The sequence below is a fragment of the Rousettus aegyptiacus genome, unplaced genomic scaffold, assembly GCF_014176215.1.
Source record: "Rousettus aegyptiacus isolate mRouAeg1 unplaced genomic scaffold, mRouAeg1.p scaffold_m13_p_11, whole genome shotgun sequence".
Classification (NCBI taxonomy): Eukaryota; Metazoa; Chordata; class Mammalia; order Chiroptera; family Pteropodidae; genus Rousettus; species Rousettus aegyptiacus.
In genome coordinates, this window is record NW_023416286.1 from 83,351,273 (window position 1) to 83,357,955 (window position 6,683).

At 31.6% G+C, this 6,683-nt stretch overlaps 1 pseudogene; it reads left to right on the top strand.

Annotated features, from left to right (window-relative positions):
* Positions 1–4,609: 4,609 nt before the first annotated feature.
* LOC118609847 lies at positions 4,610–4,727 on the top strand (annotated as a pseudogene).
* Positions 4,728–6,683: the final 1,956 nt, after the last annotated feature.

Below are 6,683 nucleotides of genomic sequence, written 5' to 3' on the forward strand. Positions count from 1 at the left end.
TCAAGTGGCTTTTTTTCCCCCCAGAAATTGACAGTGTTCCTAAAATTACTAGGAAAATTCCAGGGAACCAGATTAGTCAAAACAATCTGGATCAAGAAGAACAAACTGGAAAACTCACTTGTCCTGATTTCAAATCTTATTGCAAATAGACTGTACTCAAGACAGTGGTATTGGCAGAAAGACACGTAGATCAATGGGTAAGAGTTGATAGTCCACAGATAAACCTTTACATTTATGGTCAGTTGATATTTGACTGAGTGCCAAAACAATTAATGAGGGAATATATTATTTTCCATAGGTGGCAGTGGGAAAAAATGGCTATAAACATGCAAAAGGAAGGAAGGGAAGGAGGAAGGAAAAGAGGAAGAAAGAGAAAAGGAATTTGGATCTGTCTCATGCAATATGCAAAAATTAGCTAAAATAGATCATAGAATTAAAAATAAGAGGTAAATGTATAGAACTCTTAGAAGAAAACAGAGGAACAAATCTTTACAACTTTGGGTTGGCAATAGTTTATTAGACACAATAAGGAAACTGTAAAAAAAATTGAATTTCAACAAAGTTAAAAATTTTTGTGCAAAGAGGTGTCATCAAAGAAAATCCACAGAATAGAAAAAAAAATACTTGCAAATCATATGCCTGATAAGAGACTGAACATCAGGCTGTAAAAAGAATACTTACAATTCAACAATAAAAAAACAACCCATGTGGAAAACGGAAAAGAATCCGAGTAGACATTTCTCTAAAGATTTGCAAAGATGCTCAACATTTAATTATTAGGAAACCATAAATCAAACTACAAGATATGCTTCACATTTACGAAGATGACTAAAAACAAGAAGACAAGCAAGAACAAATGTTCATGAGGACAAAGAAAAACTGGAAATTTCACGGTTCAACTTTAGAAAACAGTTTGACAGTTCCTAAAAATGTTAAACGTTATGTCCGAGCAATTTAACTCAGGTGTATCTCAACTAAATTAAAACTTGTCTACACAAACACTTTTATGTGAATGTCAACAATGGCATTATCCCTAACAGGAAAATATGGAAATGACCTAAATGTCCCTTACCTGATGAATAGATAAAAATATGCGGCATTTTATACAATGGGATAGTTATTTACCATAAAAAAGAGTGAAGTTCTGGTACATGTTACAACCTGGATGAACCTGTAAAACATTATTCTAAGTTAAAGAGACCAGTAACAAAAGATCACTTATGTAATTCCATCAATACAAAATGCCCATATTAGGAAAATAAATGGAGACAAAAAGTAGATTACTGTTGCTAGGAGCTGGAGGCTGAGAGAATGGAGTATGGCTGCTAATAGGTATGTGGTTTCCATCGTTCCTTTGGGGATGATGAAATGTTTTTAAAATAGTAGTGATGACTGTACAACTTTCAGTGCAGTAAAAACCACTGAACTGTACAATTTAAAAGAGTAAATTGTATGGTATGTGAATTATATGTCAATAAAGCTGTTTTTTAAAAAACAGTGGAAAGGGGTTTATGATCATTTACAAGTCTTCCCATTTATAAATGTTAATTTATAAATGATAGACTCATCTCAAATATAAAATTCTTTATAATTTAATAAAGAGTGATATTAAGAGAGAAAAATGATTAGCCACTGAAATTTAAACACAGCACTCTGAAGATAAACATGCCATCGGTTTCCGAATCACAAGTCAAAGAAGGACGAATTTATTAAAGAAATTATCTCTTACAGTTTCATGTATCAACATGTCAGCTCAGTTCCTAGTCTCTATTACATTTTGACACCAATGACAGAACTGCGTGTGTGCCAGAATCTTCTAATTACCACAGAATATGCTAGAGTAGAAAGAAATATTAGACATGAAATACAGATACATGTAAAAATACAATTCCTTCAGCCACATTCAGATATACATGTGCTGTTTTCATTGTATGCCCCCAAACTGACCAATACATGGGTTGAAAACTAATTACCTCATATGATGAAAATGAGACGTTCTAGTTAACTCAAAGAGTTAGCAAACAGTCTAGCACAGTTCGAAGGTTTACTGGAGAGAGAAACAGATTTCAAGTTTAAATAGCTGGTATGAAAAACCAACTCCACCATCTACGCAAAAAATATGTTATGCTTGCCTTAACTGTCTGTGTCTCATTCATTTAGCTTTTAAAAAGCTAATACCTAGCACTAAGTATTCCTGTGAAGTGTACATGAAAATTAAATGTTGAAAGAGTCTAATATGTGGTAGGCAATCCATAAACAGTTTCGATATCTGATTAACTTGTTATTCTAGGTGGCATATAATAAAAAAGCGTATATTAATGTAACTATACTGGGTATAATGAACACATTTTAATAATTTAGAATGTACTTTTATGTTTTAAAAATGTCTAAGGTTCGTTCTCATATTCTATATGTCTTAAAAAAAAGAGTTTTATATAATGAAAGGAAACATAGAGTATCTCTTTATTGTGCATTATTAAAATGGCAGAAGTCCACATGTATGAAACGCCACTTGGAACCTTATAATTAGAATAACATACATGGAGATTTTTGAAGTCTGACATGTAAGATCCAAACTTCTGTGATTCTAAAGGACCACCACGCACATTACTGTATTCTAATGAAATGAATAACATTTCTTTTAAAAACAGACACTTTTCAAAATAATATCAAGACTGAAATTTTTGAAACTGGAGGACAATGATCCACTACAGCAGTTAGGTAAACCAGTCACTAACAAGCCATATAAAAAATATAATTCATAAATATATAATTCAGAGGGATCAAAACACAGTATTATATATTAACATCTGTAGGCACATTTTTGCTGTAATAAAGTTTAAAAGGTTATATTCTCCTTTATCTATTTTCTTATTCATGAAAAATAAAACAAAAATGATTCTTTTCCCTCCAGCTCAACAGAAAAAGTCACATAAATCAAAATGTCATCAGTGAACTGGTAGTACTGTCATACACAGCCCATCACAGTCTTCACAGTGTATTAAATAAGTATCACAGAGAAAGAGAGACAAAATAAAACCCCTGGAGGTGCCATATGAGAACTCTGAACAGCAAATGAACAAATACCCAATGCTGCCCTCTGGGTCCCTGTGCCTTCAGGAGAAATGAAATCACTGTGGCAGAAGTCTATCAGACCTGATCGGTTTTTCACAGCCACTTGTGTGCAACACTCCTGACACTAGATGTCATACTATGCAATATGAGAAATTAATAGAGTTACTTTTTTTTTTTTCCTAAAAATCTATACCCCTATATGTATATTGCTGCTTTCGCTGTGAAGTCTTTTTCAAGTGATGTCTAGAGATAAACTAAGTCTCAGGTCAAACCTGAGTTGTATTCTTTAAAGAAAAAAAAAACAGTTTGAAAATAAATAAAGCCTCTAGGAAAATGGGGAAACATTGTGTCTTTTGTAGCACATTTTACTTCAGATAATTTTCTCAGATATAATTTTTACCAAATTTATGTTTATGCTGAATCTCTTGATTGGTCTAAAGGCTGACAGATACACACAGAAAGTCAATTCCTAAGAAATTTTGGGTAAAGATCTCCCCTGCAAGAACAGTAAACATAAATCCATATTAACTATAGTGTCAAAAAAACTTCTATTCCTTAACTAGCACATAATAAGAATGACTGATAATAATATATACCAAACACTATCTCTTAATTATCCCACCTTATGTATTTTTTCACATTAGTTTGAATAACTTGCCCAAAGTGAGAGAGCTAGTAAGCATCCTGTCCCAAGTGTGCCCTCCAGACTAGCTGACCCCATCACTGGAATTTCAACCTCTACGTTAATATGGGGGCTATTAAGGTAATAATGCCAAATTAGCATAACCTATTTTCTTCATTCAAATATGACACTCAAGCCAATCTGTAGTTTAAATGACATGAGAAAAAAGAAAAAGAAAGGAGAAAAAATAGTGTATCCAGATTAAATTTCTGTCAAAAAAAAAAATAGTGTATCCAGATTAAATTTCTGTCAAGTCTAATGTTTGCGAAGAAAGTTACAAATACCCATGAAAATTACTGTAGGAGTCAAAAATATCTCTGAAATCTAATTTTATAGGATCAGTAATTATGTTGATAGCTCCTTTGATATCTAGCCTCACCCTAATTATATTTATCCTTTAATAAATTTCAGATAAGAATTTTCCCATTCCCTTCATTTATAAATATCAATTTTTCTGATATTAGGGTCATATAATTGTTGTAGAATTATTCAGATCAGAAACTGCAATCATCTTCATTCAACCAAAATTGAATTACAGTATCATAGTGCTTCTAGAAGTATGAACCCTACCACATTAAATCAGATAAAATTACCATCCTAGGTGTATCGGTGTTTTGATTATCAGTATCTCTTCAACTAAATTAAAAACTTTTCCAGTGACATATAGAAAAGTTACCTTTAGAAGAGTGTTTAAATAAACCATAAACTGAAAGCAAGCATTAACATACAATCTCTTTTTATGGAATATAATTCCAATCACCTATAATCCCTATTTAATAGAACTATCTGTATTATTCTGCCTTGAATGCACAAAAATGGAATATTTGCATACCTTTAAAATAAAGCCTGATTGTCTATAGCCACGCTACCCTGAACAAGCCCCATCCCATCTGATCTAAGAAGCTAAGCAGGGTCAGGCCCGGTTAGTACTTGATGGGAGACCACCTAGGAAGACCTGGTGTTACAGGTGTAAAAAAATGAAAAAATAAGGGATTGTAAACTGACAAGGTCTTTGCCATCTGTGAGGTCAACTAAGGGTTGGTTGCCTCATCTAAATTCTATATACAGTCTTATTTTACATGAAGTTATTTTTGGATTAAAAAGCTTTATATTACTATTAATCTTTTCCTATTTATAAAAAAAATAATGTATATCTTATACTTTTATTATAAACTTTCTCATTTTCCTGGGTAAACAAAAAATCTCTACCATCGGAAGTTAGGCCACTACACTTAACAAGATCAGCTTGGCACTGGAGAATCATTTAATCTCAAAATTCTTAAGAGAAATCAATTACTTCCTCTTATTTTTAAAATATAAATAACGTGCTCATATATCTTTGTAAAATGTCATGGCCAATTAATTTATATTGGACTTACCCAAATTGAAGCTGGTGGAGTATGGACTCTTATAAGCACTTTGTTTTCTAACTGATTAAATGTCAGAGGATTTTCAACAAATACATAATGTCAAAAACTCTTGCTAAATCCTTAAGAAATATTTCATATTACATATCATGTTTTGACCAAATGAAATTCAAATCAAACTATGACAAATTTCATCAATGCTGCTAACCTTATGAGAATTAAAGTTGATAAATTGTACTTTTTTGGAATGCCTTACATTATTTACACAGGGAAACAGTTCTGTTTTTTTTTTTTTTTTTAACTTTCCTGCAGTAACTGACAGTAAAAAATGAAAGTTGCTTTTCATAAATTGAATATAGCACATAATCAGCTGCAGGAGCAAGTAAATGCAGCTGAGATCTCAAAGACTCGTTCTGCTGATTTTAACTGAAATACACAAGTACATTGCAAAATCACTTCCACACAGTGAAATGATCTGATACATCATCATATACATATATGCATTTACACCTTGCAGAAAATCTGAGCTTGGAGAATTTATGAGTTTTGTTTCCTTCTTAGAAAAATTTTCCTTAAAACTCTAAAATGAAATGCCTAAATCTTTTCAACCTATATGCTTTTAAGAGTAAAATTATCCTCCTGATCCATCTTCTATACCAACTGCATATTATACAGCTCTTGTTTGCCAAATCACAAAAATATTGCCGTTGTTGGAAAAAAAGATGCAACGAAACATATATTTTGTTTGGGGCTTAATGGTATCAGCATTCCTGTCTTAGACTCCACTTACTTCTTAAGTGCCTATAATTTCATTATCTTTATTTATTGAATTATTAATGCTACTAATGAGACCATTTTCCTCCTGCTGCAGCTAGCTACATTTATTCTGATAACAGATTTTCTGCTTTATCTGACTCTGTATTTTTTTGTTTCTTTTATTTCTTTTAAATAATTAGTTCTGATTTTGGTAATATTGATTCTGTTATTTACAACCAACCAATGCACACACAAATTTAATGTCAACAATCTTGTTTCTCTTTTGATTACAATATTTCCCATTCTGTTTGCTATTTTCAAATTAATTATTTGATAAAATAATGGTAGGGCATTATTTAACAAGTCAAATTGAAAGACTTCTGCTTTTGTCTATGATCAAGGCACAGGGACTGGATTTACTTCCCTCCCTCTTCGGGCAAAGTAGAAAAGTGGATAGACTATGAGACATAAAATAGAATCTTTGAAACATTTAAAAACTAATAAAGGCAAGTATTGGAAAGAATATGGTAAAACTAGAACTTTCAGAATGAAGATTGTATAGTACTTTAGGTAACATTTTGGCAGTTTCTTCTATTTAAAAGTTCAAATTACACAATGTAGCAATTCTACTCCTACATATTTAACCCAAAGCAAATAAACTGTGTGTCCATAAAAATCTTTTTCCTGAATTATCATATTTAAGTTATTCAGAATAGACATTTTTTCTTTCAATTTTATACAGATACAATTGACATACAGTACTGTATAACATATACTGTATAATAACTTGACATAAATATATT